The 18,053-nt window shown below is 43.2% G+C and overlaps 1 protein-coding gene across 3 annotated transcripts in view; it reads left to right on the top strand.

Moving 5' to 3' along the window:
* Positions 1–18,053, top strand: part of LDLRAD4 (low density lipoprotein receptor class A domain containing 4) — a 450,512-nt gene that overhangs the window by 385,915 nt on the left and 46,544 nt on the right. The window contains exon 1 of one of the 3 annotated variants that reach the window (XM_048840186.2): positions 14,296–14,369. The exons of the other annotated variants lie outside the window; for them this stretch is intronic. The gene's annotated coding sequence lies outside the window, so the exon portion shown is untranslated. Of the gene's footprint in view, positions 1–14,295; positions 14,370–18,053 lie in introns of those variants that run through there. 3 annotated transcript variants of the gene reach the window in all.

The following is an 18,053-nucleotide window of genomic DNA, read 5'->3' on the forward strand; positions in this document are numbered from 1 at the left end:
AGGAACTATACTATTGTAAAATGATATTTTGCTTTCGTGGTGGTTTAATTCTTTCGAGGTAGCTAATCTACCCCTGAGATCCGTCACACTTAGAGTGCCACTAAACAAGCTTAGAAACAAATACATATCAATATTTCTCGTCAGCGTATTTGTTTCTAGGCACTCTCGGGAGTGGGGAGGGGGGTAGATCATGGGATCAGATTGGCAGCAGGGTGCAGGAGGAGAAAGGAAAAGTGTGCATAAAACTACATGCATGATCCTGGAATTTCTTTCTGATGTGGGGAGGGAAACTTCCTACTTTAATGATCCCAAGTAGAAACAGTATATCCCAGCTGATGCTGTTTTATGTGAGGGGTTATTGTAAGCAGCTGAAGCATACAGAGTCATAGATTCTGGGATGCATCAACATCTCAGCCAGTGTCAGTCTGAGAGCAGGACCTTCTCTAATTCAGGCACTGTTCCAGGGTGCACGGGATAAAACAGGATTACATATTTACAGCCACAACAGCCTGTTGCTAGAGCTTGCTACCACTGAGCAATAGTTCCTATTTGTAGTAGCTGGGTCATGGCACTGGCATAAGCTGCTTCACACAGCTGGGCCATGCCAGCGCCAGATATGAGTCTCATGGCATAAGCTGACCCCAGCTGTGCTGAGAGGCTCATTCTTTTCTCCGTTTGTTGTCAACAATATGAAAGGGGGTTACTAATACAGACCGTTGCGCGCGCACATTCTCACACACACACACACACACACACATTCTGCAAATACAAACTTCTTCTCAGTGTGGAAAGGGAGTGATTGTAAAGGTTTCTTGTTAAACACCTGCAGTTGTGCAAGCTGCATATTTTGTTCTCCATAAGGGACTGAAGGGGGTCGGGTGGGTGTGGGGGAGAGGAAATCTGTGTTTTCCATTTCATTTCCTCTAAGGGTAGAACTGTTTTGTGCATTGAGATCGTACAAGCTGAATGCTTTTCCGATGGGTATCATTTTGTTTTAGTTGGAAATACTGAAACAGTACAAGTTACAGAGGTCAGTAACTAGAGCACTACTATGTATTTATTTGTAACATATCTAGTTGAAAAGGTCAGTAATTCAGGTTTTCTAAAAGTTAATCAAAAAGTTGCTGTAAGGTATATGAATGTGTGTGTGTATTATATGCATACTCCTCACAATGGCTTTGTACATTTATAATACTTTCCAGAGTGTCTTGGGTATTTTTTTTCAATTGTTAGTCAGAAAAAGGCCTTTCTCTTACAAGTGTAAGAGTCTCTGATTCACAATCATCAAATAGCATAGCAAACTGGCCTTTTTGTTTTTTTCATATTTTTGAAGGTAGATAGGAGTTTCTATCTCCAATCTGTTCTTTCAACATTTGAATCAAAACTTCATTCACAGGATTATCCTTTTGATCCAGTAACTAAAGTTACAGCAGCAGTATATAAACTACATACAACAGTGCAAATAAGGAATGTTAGCTAGTATTACATTGGCCAACAACAGGGGGGACAAAACAGGGGAACCTTGGGGTCGGGGGTTATTTTATTGTGTTTTACATCAGCAGTGCTATTCCAATTTTCATCACCTCAGGATCTAGAGCAGTATTGCCAACATCCAAGCTTTCAAAAATCAGAAGATTGGCTTAAAAAGCATGAGATTTAAAAAATAATGAGGTTCTTTTGTCTTCTGGGTTTTGAACCTTTGGGGTATACTGAGGACTTTCAAGCTTTTCTTTGCAGCCATGAGGGCTAGGAACTACTTGTTTTTAAAGGAAAGCTGAGATTCTTAAGAAATAACACGACTCCAGGAGCTGGGGTTTTAAGAAAAATGGCAAATATCATGATGTTCATGACAGAAGTACTCCTGCATGAGTAAAGGTTGCAAAACTGTGTTCATAGTGCCAAGGAAGCCAAACAAATAGAATAGTACATTGCTATCATTAGGAACCATAATCCAATGGCCTTATCTGGCAAGTGGGAGTTGTAGGTGCTAAGCAGCTTGCAGGATCAGGCAAGGAATGACAAAGGATTTTGAATGGGTATGGGAGAGCTCGTGTTACAACAGAGAGAAATCATAAGATAAGTTTAGTGTTAGGCTATGTCTACCCTACAGCTTATGTTGGCATAACTTATGTCACTCAGGGGTGTGAATAAACCACCCCCCTATCAACATAAGTTACACTGTCATAAGCGCAGGTGTGCACACTCTATGTCGGCCGGAGAGCTTCTCCCGCCGACATAGCTTCCACCACTTACAGAAGTAGTTTTATTTAGGGTTGCCAACTTTTGAAAACTGGATACCCCTGCTCTGCCCCATCCCCCTAAAGCTCCACCCTCTGCTTCACCCCCTCCCCCAAGGCCCTGCCCTCTCCTCTCCCCCCCTTCCCTCACCCTGCACCCAGCCCGGGCACGGCCACACTCTCCCTACCCCACCAGTTACTGGAGTGCGGGGGAGGCTTTCTCCATAAGCCACTCACTCAACTCACACAACAAGTCTTTGGAGGAGCTGGGACTAGAACCCAAGAGTCCTGACTTCCAGCCCCCACTGCTCTAACCCACTAGCCCCCACTCACCTCCCAGAGCCAGGGATAGAACCCAGGAGTCCTGGCTCCAAGACCCCCTCCGCCAACCACAAAACACAATTCTACTCTCTTAGCCAGGAATAGAGCTCAGGAGCCCTGCGTCCCAGCCCCCTGCTTTAACCCACTATCCCCCACTCCCGTCCCCTCCCCGAGCCAGGGAGAGAACCCAGGTGTACTGGCTCCCAGCTCCTCCAGGCCCCCAATGCCGAGGCAAGGGATGGTCCCAAACATGCCCAGGCATCCCCTGCCTGTCTGGGTCCATGGAACTGGGGGCAGGGGGCTACTCGCTTCCCTCTGGGGAACTTGCCCCATTGTTTTTAGCCGCCCCCAGCTCCCCCGGCAGCCAGAACCCATATGCCCTGGCTGGCACCAAAAAACTTACATGGATATATTGGTTCTCCCCACTTCTCCCAAGGGGCTTAATGAGCCTCCGCTCCTGATTCCTCTGCACCCTACGGTGATGGGCTCTTGGAGCCATGGCTCTCAGGCTACGAGTTCCCACGGAGCGGTGCCGGGGGTGGCCAGGCTCCTACCTGGTTGGTGATCTCACCATGCTTGGAGCTGGGATTAGCAGCCCTGCCTGGCCCTTCAGGGGTAGGCGGTCCCTTACCGAGCCTAGGCCCCTCTTCAGTCAGCAGGGGGTGAGTGGAGCAGAGCCAGGGCTGCTTTCTGAATGGCCCTTCTCCTGACATTCATGTCCCGCAGGTAGTGGGGCTGCCCCTTTCCTTCCTTCAGGCTCTCTGAAGTGCTTGGAGCTTGCCCTCCCCTTGTCCGCTCTGCTTGCAGTGCCCATGCAAACCTGCGGGCGTTCCCCATCCCCAAGCCGGCCCCTTCCTCAGCTGAAGCCACTTCCCCGGGCTGCATGAGGCCCCCTGTAGCCACCACTGAGGCTCTCCGTCAGCAGCTGAGCTGCTGCTGGTCTTCCCACCCTCTTGGCGGGGAGGCTGATCACAGTTACTCTGGTAACTGGACTTTTAGTGTCCGATCAGCACTGCTGACTGGACGCTGCCAGGTCCCCTTTTCGACCGGACTTTCCGGGTCAAAAACCAGATACCTGGCAAGCCTAGTTTATTATGCTGACAGGAGAGCTCTCTTCCGTCGGCAATAGTGTCTTCACCAGATGCGCTGCAGTGGTGTAGGTGTAGACATGCCCTTAGACACACATCTAGTTAGTTCCAACTTATCTTTATTTTAAAAATACTAAAATGTGGAATAATGTCAAAAATGAAGGGTGGAGTTGAAGTAGTTGCATGAGTAAGGTTTGCAGGACTGGGCCTGATCTTCTTTCCATTGAAATAAACAGGAGTCTTGCCAGTAACGTCAGTGGGAGCAGGAACTGTGGCAGCAAGAGAAAGGAAAATAACTAGACTATTTTCATTGCCCATTCTGAGAGAAAGTGAAAAGGCAAACAAGCAGCATAGATCATGGAAAATAAATTAATATTTTTAAATGACATGTTCCTGCTAATATAGGTAAGGACATGCATTTTAAAAGAAATATATACATTTAATTCTGTCCGTCTCCGCCTCAGTGGCCAAGAAACATGACTTCCATCACATCCTCTGGGAGATGGGTCCACAGTGTGACGTGATATTTCCCAGAATATGGGGCACGAAGGACTAGCTGGGAGATGTGGCAGATATGTATACTAAGGGTATGACTTCACTACACAGTTACCCTAAGCTCTTTACCTGAGTTTTAGCCCAACTTCCCCACCATACTCACAGATAAACCCTCTGACCCTGGTTTGGAGTTTTGTTAACCCCCAGCTACCTTATCTGGGCGGGGGGAGGTTAGAGCCCAGATGCTGCTTTAACTCTATCTCAAACTGGAACCTGCCCACTTTACAGTGAGAACACAAGCAAAATCACTTGAGTGCTGATAGTACTCCAATTTCCTCCCATAATTGCCCCCGAAGGACAGACAAGTTCTCCCACAATTGACTGGGGGAAAAAAATCCTAGAGTCTCAGCACAAAGAAGTATGGACTGTGCCCCCCAAGACACACATGGATAAATGCAGAAACAATGAGGATACAGAAGTGCAGGAGAGCTTTGCTGCGGGAATCTGGACTAGGCTAACCTGGGTGCTCAGACCTTGATGTCAATCACTGGCATTAACTGTGCAATGATACCACGGTTAGGCCTTTAACAACCCATGGTAGGCCTGTGTTTAAGGTGTGTGTTTTGGGAGGAGGGGTGATTGGTTTAATTTTCTGCAAAGAGGAACAATGTTAATTTTCAAAAGCTTGGGAAACACTGGTCTACTACATATCACTGTGGGAATTTTTCCTTATTATTCAGCTTACATTTTTCCTTTTTACAATTTTCCTATTACTCCTCCTCATTTTACTCCCTTCTGTCAAATTGTTCTCTGAAGATTTTAGCTGATGATGGCATTCCTATTACTCCTTCAACTTTTAATTTTTCAAGAGACAGTTTAAAATGGTCACCTGGAATTACTTTTAGAAGTATTGTGTATTATAGAAGAAATAGGTCAGTCAATTAATAACTGCTGTTTTTTTAAATCATATTATAAACAGTTTTATTATCATTAGAATACATGCCAGGTATGTGTGTAATTTAGCTTATGAGAAGGGCAATGGGTTGTTTTAGAGGGAGGGAAAAAACAAACTTTCTGTATTCAGTTGTGATGGTAGAGCTAGGAAGAATAAAAGCACATGTAATTATCTCCTAAAAAATCTGCTTTCTGGTGAGATCTCAGGAATTCCACTTTCAAGACAATTATAGCTCTATGAAGTATGGAAATAGTGGTAAACAGGGAGGGGGCAAATTTTGCAGATGGTACAAAACTGCTCAAGATAGTTAAGTCCAAAGTGGACTTCAAAGAGTTACAAAGGGATCTCACAACACTGGGTGACTGGGCAACAAAATGGCCGATGAAATTCATTGTTGATAAATGCAAAATAATGCACATTGGAAAACATAATCCAATCCACACATATAAAATGATGGGGTTTAAATTAGCTGTTACTGCTCAAGAAAGAGATCTTGGAGTCATTTTGGATAGTTCTCCGAAAACATCCACTCAATGTGCAGCAGCAGTCAAAAAAGCGAACAGAATGTTGGGAATCATTGGAAAGAGATAGATTATAAGACAGAAAATATCATATTGCCTCTACATAAATTCATGGTATGCCCACATCTTGAATATTGTGTGAGCCCCGTGGGTGCTCGACCCCACCCCACCCTACCCTGGCCCTGCGCCTGCACCACTCTTGCCCCGCCCCAATTCCACCCCCTTCCCCAATACCTGCCCCTGCCCCGCCTCTTTACCACCTCCTCCCCTGAGCACACCATGTCTCCACTCCTTCCCCTCCCTCCCAGAAAGTCCTAAGCGCTGCCAAACAGCTGTTAGGTGGCGGGCAGGAAGCCCTGGGAGGGGGAGGAGCGGGGATGCTGCACTCAGGGGAGAAGGAGCGGCTGGAGGCAGGGGGAGTTTGGCTGCCAGTGGGTGCAGAGCACCCACTAATTTTTCCCTATGAGTGCTCCAGCCCCGCAGAACCCATGGAGTCAGTGCCTATGGACGTGATCGCCCCATCTCAAGATATATTGGAATTGGAAAAGGTACAGAAAAGGGCAACAAAAATTATTAGGGGTATGGAACAGTGTCCATATGAGGAGACATTAATAAGACTGGGATTTTCAGCTTGAAAAAGGGATGACTAAGGGGGGATATGATAGAGGTCTAAAAATCATGACTGGTGTGGAGAAAGTAAATAAGGAAGTTTTAGAGTAGCAGCCGTATTAGTCTGTATTCGCAAAAAGAAAAAGAGTACTAGTGGCACCTTAGAGACTCACCAATTTATTTGAGCATAAGCTTTCGTGAGCTACAGCTCACTTAGCTGTAGCTCACGAAAGCTTATGCTCAAATAAATTGGTGAGTCTCTTAGGTGCCACAAGTACTCCTTTTCTTTTTGAAAGGAAGTGTTATTTACTCCTTCTCATAACACAAGAACTAGGGTTCACCAAATGAAATTAATAGGCAGCAGGTTTAAAACAAACAAAAGAAAGTATTTCTTCATACAAACCTGTGGAACTCTTTGCCAAAGGATGTTGTGAAGCTGAAGACTGTAACAGGGTTCAAAAAAGAAATAGACAAGTTCACGGAGGATAGGTCCATCAATGGCTATTAGCTAGGATAGGCAGGGATGGTGTCCTTAGCCTCTGTTTGCCAGAAACTGGGAATGGTTGACAGGGGAGGGATCACTGGATAATTACCTGTTTTGTTCATCCCCTCTGAAGCATTGGACACTGTCAGCAGATAGGATTCTGGGCTAGATGGACCACTGGTCCATTGAAAATTGTTCAGTTCTGTAATAGGAGACTTAGCATACTGCAAATACAATTCATTGTCTGATTTGAAGAAAGGATTTTCACAAAAATATTTGCCAATTTGCCTCTTTTGTCACTGTCAGCTAGTGGGCCACATACTGAGCAGTTACAGTAATTGCTTATCTGAAATCATATGTTTTCATGTTGCCTTTAGAGTTCTTCAGATATCAAGTATGCAGACACTGATAATACTGATACTGTACTGATGATGGTCTCAAAGGTGAAAAATTATATACTGTGTTTCCCCAAATCATAATACAAACTATATGTATGTTTTTACTGGGAAAATATCCCTCTACTGCTCCAACAGTGTTAATTTTGTTATACCCTTAAAAATTGTAAGGTGTTTTTTCAAATTTTAATCCTACCACAAATGATCTCAGCAACAGTCTGTGTGATTTAAAATTGTATGAACTTTTATCTATGTAGTAAGCCATAATGGCTATGATAGAGGTACTGACTTGAATTTACAAAGGAAGGAGGAAAGACCCCATTTGTGACTTGTTTGTTGTACTTTAAAGGACAGAATTGCTTGAAAGTTTCAATGTGGATGGTTAAAATGAAACAGAAAATCATTTTTTTATATGCAGAGGAACATGCCACATAGACAGCTGTGCTCTACCAACCAAATCCCTCAGCACCCCAACTGAGTAGTTTTGCATGGAGCAACTTTCATAAACTCCTAGATAAAATGGGGGTAACACAGTGTGCTGATGCAGCTCTCAAGGTTTTAAAGTTTTCCAGGATCTTTTCTTCCCTTTTATCTTCCATGCCACATAGCTGAGATGATCGTTTGGCCCTATAAAAATGTACTCTCCTCATAGCTCAAGAGTCAGGTGAGAATCCCACAATTCTTAAGTTACCACATGTATTTGATCCTTTAGCAGGGGTTTTAGGCTAAGTTGTAAAGTACTTTATACCTGATCCAATGCCTGTTGAAATCAATGGGAGTTTTTCCATGACTTCAGTGGGTATTGGATCAAGTTCTTTGAGAAGTGCAAAATATTACATTATTATTTTATTTAGCAAAGAACATCAGACTGCCTCATCTGGATCCTAATATGTTTCCAGACTGCTTGGGCTAGGAGGCATTTATAAATTAAATTGTATAACTACTCTACAATAGCTGAAAAGTGATGGCCAACTGAAATATAGTGCTCTTATATCAGATGCTTTATTGTGTTTAATGTAAGTAATTTTATTTAATTACTTTTAAGAACCCAATAATATGTGAAAGATTTAGATTCATTTTACAAATTGCTCATCCTTCATGGCCTGTACTCAAGTTTAAATTGGCTTCCACTGAAATTAAAGCATAATTTCCATTATATGAATTTCATTTTAAAGGCTGTTATATGTGAGTTTTATTTACATAGTGTGATATCTTATGTTACTTTTACCTATTTGCTCAGGAGGGTTGACTCCTAGGCCTTTCAAGCATTTCTAAAAGGGCGCTTGCAACTAAATCTTTTCCTTTTTTAAAAGTCCTTCTTCCCAGAAAGTGTTACCATTAGATCTCTGATTACTTTGTACTACAGCATCTGCTATTGTAAAGAAAAATCTTTGAAATCTTTTATTATCTGATGCACCTTGTACCAAATAGGCTCTGTCTTGTTTACAATCCTGTTCTCAGGGTAAAGTCAACATATAGTCCCAGTCTACTCCAGAGGAACTCTCAGCACCCAATGGAGGGAAAATTCTTGTGGGAGCAGTCCAAATGATACATAAACAGTGACTTACATTGGACTTTAAAGGAAAAAAGCCAACTGACATTAATTTGGTCCTCATAAAAGTGAGAAACTGGTATGTATGTGGGCAGGCACAGTGCATCTTCTTAATATATGTTCCATTCTATGCATCCGATGAAGTGGGCTGTAACCCACGAAAGCTTATGCTCTAATAAACTTGTTAGTCTCTAAGGTGCCACACGTACTCCTGTTCTTTTTAAGGATACAGACGAACACGACTGCTACTCTGAAACCTTCTATACACAGTAGCAATGCCCCAAATCCTAATCTGTGATACCCTTCTATAGGTTGGTGGGTTAACTTGCTTGCCACTGTGTCAAAACAAAGCTCCCAACAGTGGCAGAATTTCAATCCTTTTCTTCAGGGATGTGTTTGTTGTACAAAACTAAAACAGCCCACCACAAATCAAGAGAGAGAAACCAAGTCCAAGTCCTGGCCCTTCTAAAGCCTCTTCCTTATAAGGCTGTAGCCCATACAACAGGCATCTCCAGCCAGGTCTTCCATCTAGCTAGAGTGGAGGGCCCCCTTCTAGAGCTTTTTCCCTGTCCCTGTGTCTCCAGCAAGGGCCTTCCTGCTCCCGGCAGGTCTCTCTTTTCCTAACTGAACAGCTTTCTGGCCTCTTATTTGAGGACCAGGTGACTTGCAGAGCTATCACCTGATCCCTGGCCTCAAATCCATCTCCTGGGATGCAGTTAATTCGTCATAGATGGGGCTAAACTGCTTTTAATGCACAAGTGTACACAGCTGAGCAAACCCTTTGGAAAATACAGTAACTTACTCCTCCCTTTTTATCAGCTCCTCTTTCTTCACCCTCTTTCTGGCCAGTATGCTTTCTAGAAGTAGCAAATTATCATAAGAAATAACTAATACAAGATATCCTAACAAAGCTTTCAACTTCTCTCTTTACTGTTGTGTATGATGGGCAGACATTTATATTCTATTTATATTCTAGCACAAACCTCCACAATCCTTTTTGTTTCTGAGGCAGCTATCACCTTGGCATTTATTGGTAAGCACTAATTTCCTAAAAACTCATAACCAGCTTATTAATGATATCCTGTTCTAATTATTTAATTTTGTTACTCCTGGTTGAGCATATGTTCATATTATTGAAGAATGGATATTTCTGTGGTTAATGTGTAGGACTGGAAGTCAGTAAACCCAAGTTTTATTCCTGGCTATGCCACAGATTTCCTGGGGGACCTTTAGCAAGCCACTTAACCTCTCTGTCCCTTGGTTTGCCCATCTGTAAAATGGGTATACTCATATCTACTTGAAAGGCTTGTTTTGTGGTTAAATTCCTTAATGTTTGGAAAGGCTTTGGGTGTAAAGTAAAGTGTAAAGTGCTATAGAAATACAAAGCATTGTTATTTTTATGAATACTGATTACAATTAGCCTAATCATAGTTAAGTAATTATCATCAAACACTTGCTGTGTCTGATATTCAGATTATTATTTTATACAGCTGGAGATGAAGTGAATATTTTCTAATAGGTTTAACATTATTGCTTTTTGGGGGAAATGTATCAAGGCAGGAATAGGGGTCAGTTATCAGAGCTACACATTTTACTTTTCTGCGGAAAAGGACCTAGGGGTGACAGTGGACGAGAAGCTGGATATGAGTCAGCAGTGTGCCCTTGTTGCCAAGAAGGCCAATGGCATTTTGGGATGCATAAGTAGGGGCATAGCGAGCAGATCGAGGGACGTGATCATTCCCCTCTATTCGACATTGGTGAGGCCTCATCTGGAGTACTGTGTCCAGTTTTGGGCCCCACACTTCAAGAAGGATGTGGATAAATTGGAGAGAGTCCAGCGAAGGGCAACAAAAATGATTAGGGGTCTGGAACACATGAGTTATGAGGAGAGGCTGAGGGAGCTGGGATTGTTTAGCCTGCAGAAGAGAAGAATGAGGGGGGATTTGATAGCTGCTTTCAACTACCTGAAAGGGGGTTCCAAAGAGGATGGCTCTAGACTGTTCTCAATGGTAGCAGATGACAGAACGAGGAGTAATGGTCTCAAGCTGCAGTGGGGGAGGTTTAGATTGGATATTAGGAAAAACTTTTTCACTAAGAGGGTGGTGAAACACTGGAATGCGTTACCTAGGGAGGTGGTAGAATCTCCTTCCTTAGAGGTTTTTAAGGTCAGGCTTGACAAAGCCCTGGCTGGGATGATTTAACTGGGAATTGGTCCTGCTTCGAGCAGGGGGTTGGACTAGATGACCTTCTGGGGTCCCTTCCAACCCTTATATTCTATGATTCTATGATTCTAAGTAGCATCCCATTTCTGACTGCTGTATTTCTGGATCAGTCATACAATTGATGGAGACTCCCTGCCGTTCCACCTTTAAGGAGACAGTGTAATGATTATAGTTGCTAGCAGGGAGTTAGAACAGCATTGTATGGTAATGATCCATAACACTTCATTTTACAGCTGTGTTCCTGTGTTGTTTGGAGCATCACTGTAAAATATTTTGGTATCTTTTATTTTATAAGTGAGGGAACAGTGTCAGCCTATCTACACTAGTATGATCTATCTATTTAATTATGCTGCTCTCATCTCTGTAGTATCATATGATGAAAGACTTGGCACTGCCTTTCTGACTCACTAAATTTGTACGTTAGTCACTGTCTTAGGGAGATAGTGACTGTTCCTCACCTCCCCACCCTAGTTATAATCTTTTAATTGGGTCTGATGTGGGTAAGGAAGGCTAATGACTGGGATCCTTTGGCTCCTAAATGGAAATAATAATTCCATAAACATTATGGCCTGGTTTTGTCTTAATTAGCCTGGTAGCATGTACATTCAGTTATTTTTGGCACCTTCCCCTCCCCCCACCTTACTGTTACAGTATGGTGAATTGTGTAATTTTAATAAGATTAAAGATATTTGCATTTTAAGGTGTTCAGGGTATTAGCTAGTTGTGTGTCAGTTTAATCTGTCTGAGCTGGCTATAATCACCTCCCGTAAAGGTTAGAGGGTTCAAGAATATTTACCTTGCAGAACTGAGAGTCTAGACATGTCTGGAGTGGTCCTTAATTTTCAAGCTTTGTCTGAGATTTATGCCAACAGAAGAATGACACATAGAAAAGGTGACAGAGGCAGTAGATACAGAGTTCTTAACAAATCATTTGTGTAAGCTGTGGGTGATAGTGTGCCTGTGTGTGTGTGTGTGTGTGTATATATAGCAAAAGGAACAATCCATGGTGAAGATTAGGGTTGCCAGGTGTTCAGTTACTGGTCAAAAAGGGACCCTGGCAGCTCCAGTCATCTCCGCTGACCTGGCCATTAAAAGTTCGGTTGGCTCCCGGCTGGCAGGCTCCCTAAATGGCTCCGTGTGGCTCCGAGGAAGCAACCAGCATGTCTCTCCGGCTCCTAGGCATAGGGGCGGCCACAGGGGCTCTGTGCTCTGTCACCATCCCTAGCACTAGCTCCACAGCCTGCAGGCGGGAGCAGTGCGCCAAGCCCCCAAGCCTCCTAGGAACCGGAGAGACATGATGCCGCTTCCTGGGAGCCACCTGAGGTAAGCGCAACCCAGAGCCTGCACCCCTCATCCTCTCCTGCACTCGGAACCCCTCAGCCCTAGCCCAGAGTCCCCTCCTGCACCCCAAATCCGTCATCACCAGCTCCAGCCCAGAGCCCGGAGCTCTCACACTCTCCCCTTCCCCCTCCCCCCGCATCCCAACCCCTTACCCTAGCCCCTCCCACACGCCGAACTCCTTGGCCCCTCCTGCACCCCAAATCCCTCATCATCGGCCCCAGCCAGAGCCTTCACCTCTTTCCACACCCCAACCCCCTGTCCCAGCTTGGTGAAAATGAGTGAATGGGGGAGAGGGAGGGGGGGATGGAGTGAGCAGGGGCGGGGCCTTGGGGAAGGGGCAGGGAAGGGTGCAGGGCAGGGGTGTTTGGTTTTCTGCTATTCGAAAGCTGGCAACTTTAGTGAAGATCTGTACTGTGCATTACACAATTGTGATTTGTTACGGAAAAGTACCGTCAAATGACTGACCCTGAAACCTTAAACTAGAGCAAAGAACTGGACTCAGAGATCTGGGTCCTGTTCCTGACTCTGCTGCTGACTCATCATGACTCCTAGGCATGTCATTTAACAGTTCTGTGCCTCAGCTTTCCCCATCTACAAATTAGGAATGATAATACATGACTATCCCTCCTGGGTGCTGAGGCTTAAGTAATAGCTGTTTGTTAGGCACTTGGAGATCCATAGGCGAAAGGAGCAATGGAAGTGTAAAATATTATTATAAAAGGAGAAACTAAAGGGATAAATAAAATACTCCACTGAAGTTTTTACTTATCTATAATGCTCTACCATGTTTTCCTTTATATGTTTGGAGTGTTGTGACTACTCTTTGAATCAGCTGAAGACAGTGGAAATAATCCATGCCCCACTGCTTTGGAACAAAAGCATTTTCCCAGAGATTATTCTTCTCAAGGGGAAGAGGTCTTGAAACAGGCAGAATGTTTGTATATTGCACATATACCAAAAACTCTTCTTAGAACATCACTTCATTTAATGGGTTTTAACAGCAATGCTAGGGTTGCCCTATTCTTTTTGTGCTTTGGCATATGATGTTGTATGTATCTTACGGGCTTCTGCTGAGAATGGGCCATATCTACCCTGATTGAATTGGCCTCGTTAGCACCGACCCCCCACTCGGTAAGGCAACTCCTATCTTTTCATGTGCTGTGTATTTATACCTGCCTACTGTATTTTTCACTCCATGCATCTGGTGAAGTGGGTTAGAGCCCATGAAAGCTTATGCCCAAATAAATTTGTTAGTCTCTAAGGTACCACAAGGACTCCTCATTGTAATATTATCACTTTCTTTTGGAGACCACGTATTCCCTGCCCAAGAAGCTCAAAATGTAGGTCAGGAGCAACAGTTGGCTGAAGAAAACTGGGTGGTAGAACTAAGGGCTGGTCTACGCTACTGCGGTAAATCGATCTAACTTACGCAACTTCAGTTACGTGAATAACATAACTGAAGTTGATGTAGTTAGATCCACTTACCATGGTGGCGACACTGCGCTATATTGACAGGAGAGCATTTCCCATAGACTTCTCTTACGCTTCCTGGGGAGGTGGAATATACAGTTTGATGGCAGAGTGCTCTGCCATTGATTAGCATGTCTTCACCAGACCCGCTAAATTGACATTCGCTGCATCAATTGCAGCAGTGCCAATCTACTGGTAAGTATAGACATGCCCAAAGTAACACCAACACAGTTCCCTTTGGGGCTTTCCCAGAGGGGAAGGTGTGCAGGACATGGCCATTCACTCCTGCAAGATACTGTGCGTAAATTCAGTGTTGCCAACTCTAATGATTTTATCATAGTTCTATTATACTTGGAGGTTTTCTTAAAGCTGCAGTTTCTGGAGTCATGTGAATACAAGAGAATCTCACCTTTAATTAAAAAAAAAAAGTAATTTTCTAGTCTTCTTTATCAGAAAGAAGCTTGAAAACATGACCAGAGTAAACACTAGAGGCTTAAAAACCAGAAGGCTAAATAAGAACACATTTTAAAAAAAACCAGAATTTTTGGGGGGGCAGGCGGGCATGCAGTGGCTGACTTTTTTTTTTTTTTTTTTTACATTTGGAGTTGGCAAGACTGGAATTTTCAAACCCCATGGATGGTCAGTAGGACCAAAGGGCAGCAATGATATTCCAGATAGGGTGAGTATGGAAGATGTGAGGAGGACCAATTTATTTCCTCATTTATTCAGGCAGTGTTAGCAGTAAGTTGTTTGGTTTTATATATTTAATATTGGTTTTAATGTTTTCCCTTATGCATCTATAGATAGTGTTCGTGTGTCCTTGTTTCTTTGCCTTTGTTGTTAGTGTATGCAAATTCATCCTTTATTTTACCCTTCCCTAGTGACCTGTTACATTTAGTTATAAAGATATGTAGAAAGGAAATAATTATACTAAACTTTGATCTGCCCTTAAAATCACACTATGATTAAACCTACACATAAGGGGAGCAGTGTGTGTTTGTTCCTCTACCTTAAGCAACAAACCTTAAAGCAGAAGTCCCCAATAAGTGGGGCTTGCCCCCATAGGGGGGCACAGAGGAACATTGGGGGGGGGTGACTGAGGCCCAGGCCAGCCCCCATGGGGGGGCGGGGAGGGAGCACCACCCAGCTCCAGTCCTGGCCCCAGTTGCCAGCCCCGCGCCAGGGATACTCTTCCAGCTGCGGCTGGTGGCCCCGCATCCGGGACACCAGCTGCCATCCCTGTTTCTGGGGCTCCGCTTCCAGATGCAGCTGGCAGCCCCATGCCTGGGGCACAAGCTCCTGGCATTGGCCCCCAGCCCAGGCTCTGCTCCCGCCCTACCCCCAGCTATGGCCCCAACTTTAGTCCCATTACCCCTGTCCGTGTCCCCCCCTCCCAGAGCCATGGCTCCATTCCTGGCTCTGGAGGTGGGGGCAGGAGCAGACAGGGATAAAGAGGAGAGCAATGTAAAAAGTTTGGGGACCACTGCCTTAATGAGTGGAGAGGAGGTAGGATGAATTTTTGCATTACTGTCTTAGGTACCATCTTTTTACAGATGGATTTTGTGTAGAGACTTCTTTTATGGGAACCATTTAGATGTCAATACATAAGAACAACAGAGTGAATTAAAATGCTGTAAGGATTCTTCAGTTGGAATTCATAGAGTATAAGGCCACTATATGTCACAGACCATTACTTTTCACCCAGTTACCCTGTACTGAAACAAAAAATCCCTTGCTTTGATGCATTTTAAACTAAAACTTAATTTAATGCACGTTTTTGTGTAATTTACTGGTGGCTTTTTCAAACTAATACTTCACACTGACATTGCATAGTGTTGTGGCTCTTAGAGGCCCCAATCAGTACCCCACTGTGCTAGCTGCTGTACAAACACACCAACAAAAAGACAATCCCTGCCCCAAAGAGCGTTTAAAAAAAAAAAGCAATTTTCAAATGATTTGAAGCTGCTGGGAAAGTATATAAACAAAAATTATAACAGAAAACCAAAATATAGTTCCCTGTTCGAGGTCCGCATTGCCTAGAAGGAAATCAGCTACTTTGGGAAATGAAACTAAAAATTAAGCAGCTGTATAACTTTGTTTTTCCAACTGCTGATGGTTTTAGAAGACTGGGTTTAGGTAACATGACTACAGGATTTGCTGTACTAATCCTTCCAGTTCCTGTAATTTTACTTGAGTTGAACTTGGAGGTTGATTGCATAGAAAAACATTAGCATCAGATACTGACCAGCCTTTGAACATATGCAGTTATGTATTGGGTTTTGAGACAGTACAAATACAGGTAAAAGCAAAGAATTGTCACTAGGAAGTAATCCCTTCCCTCCAATAAAAGCTTGGACTCTTTCACGAGTTTCTTTTGTTGTTTGACAGGAAAAGAAGGGCAGGGCATTTGGAATTTTTAAAAAATTGATGCTTGTGTCTGCTCTGATCCCACTAGTCCTCACAAATTGATCAGGGTCTGGCCATGTGCCATAAATGCTTGGACTGGAGACTCCCCAGTGCTTCAGGGAGTGGTACTGCCAATTCTGTAAGTGGTGCTCTTTCTGCCCCTTATATGTGGGGAAGGTCTTTCTTACTGTCGAAATCCCTAAATCCACCAACTTGTCCTCTCTTGAATCCCTCTCTAAGGGTTACCTGTGCTGTTGTAACACCGACAGACACTGGTGGTCGGGATCAAACCTGGCACCTCTGGAGCTTAATGCATGAGCCATTACTACATGGGACAGAACACCACACCCAGAAGGTGTGTGGGTTACACTATGGTGCCTGAAAATCCTCCCATCTAAATAGTGGTTAGGCAGGTGGGGAGCTGAATGAACCAATTATGGTGCACAATGTGATAGTTTTATTCTTGCCTCATCCTCTTTCCCCCACACTAACTTTTAATTTTTACTTCAACCTGTTGGGTTTTGTCATGATCCTAGACTGTGAGATTTCTGAGACAGTCAGGCAGTCTTTTTTATTTGTACAGTGCCTAGCCCACTGCAGCCATGATTCTTGAATGACCCTGTAATATAAATGAATAATAATAATGAACTGATTGCCACAGCATATAGTTAACAAGCATAGGATTTGCCATCATCTTTTGGATCAGGCATGAAACTGAGGTCCTTGAGGATTAAAGATCCCATAGCAGTTTTTGTAAGGATTATTTAACCTTGATTTCCTGGACCCAGTTTGACCTGAGTATTTTTGTTCTTCTTACCTTAATTCTTTATTCGTTTCCTTCCCTAAGCTATTGTGTTGCCCTGCTGTGTGATAACATCCGCTGTGTTCCATATCCTCTGATGAAGGACATTATAGAAATGTAAAGCATCAGCATTATTATTTATTATACAAAATGTATCTGTCATAAAATGCCTGTGAAAGATGGAAATGTTCATTTTAGTTTTCTAAATCTGCTGGGTTGGAAACTAAATGTAAATCAGGGTAATATATATCCCTTTCTGTTGTGTTTTGCCTCTAGCAGCTTTTAAGATCACAAATGTACATTTTTAATGGCCAAATATAACGTTCACAGGGAGACATTCTGCCCCAATTGTTTCATTAGAGAATTGACTTACTAGAGACTGCTTTTAAGGAGTCACGTCTGTGGCTAACCAAGGTATTGTCCCTTAAAAATATGTATAAATAAGAAGAGCAGTTTAAAATGTTTTCTTTCTATCCAAACTGCTGAGTTTTAGTTGCAACATGAAATAAAATGAAGAGGTTATGTTACAGGGCTATGCACACATTTATTTCTTTCCTGAAACCAGTATTTTCAGTCAGTGCTATCCCAGAGGTGCATGAGAGCTTTGCTCACGGGTAACCCTGAGGCTGAATTTTAACAATTATTTTACAATGAATAACTCTGATGTACACTCTGTGTGTGTGTGTAAAATATACAGATATGATATTATTAATGGGTTACTGCCACAATTAATTAATTACCTTTGTCTCACTTTTCAAGCTGAGTATTGCTGTGTTTTTTGTATTTAAATATCCCTTGTGGCACAAATCTGAAGCAAATAGAAAACCAACATCCGTCTTTCTCTCCTTTTTTCCATGGTCATTAATTACAGGTGATTCCATTTTGCGTGATATTCTGGACTGGGTGCATAGGTTATTGCTATGTTGATGCTTATACGTTAGTGCTCTGCTGTTCCTGTACGCCAGGGTCGATGCCTACCTGCTGCCTCCCTTTGGCAATACCACTGTGTTTTATGCAGCTCTACTGCATTTTCTCTTTACAGATATACTTAATATTTTAATTTTTGAGGCTTCTTTTTATGGAGATCTCAAAGGTGGAGATCATTCAGCTGCATAAAGAAACCAGATATCATCCAGCTATAAAATTGCATTGTGT

The sequence above is a fragment of the Caretta caretta genome, chromosome 2 (assembly GCF_965140235.1).
Source record: "Caretta caretta isolate rCarCar2 chromosome 2, rCarCar1.hap1, whole genome shotgun sequence".
NCBI classification, from domain to species: domain Eukaryota; kingdom Metazoa; phylum Chordata; order Testudines; family Cheloniidae; genus Caretta; species Caretta caretta.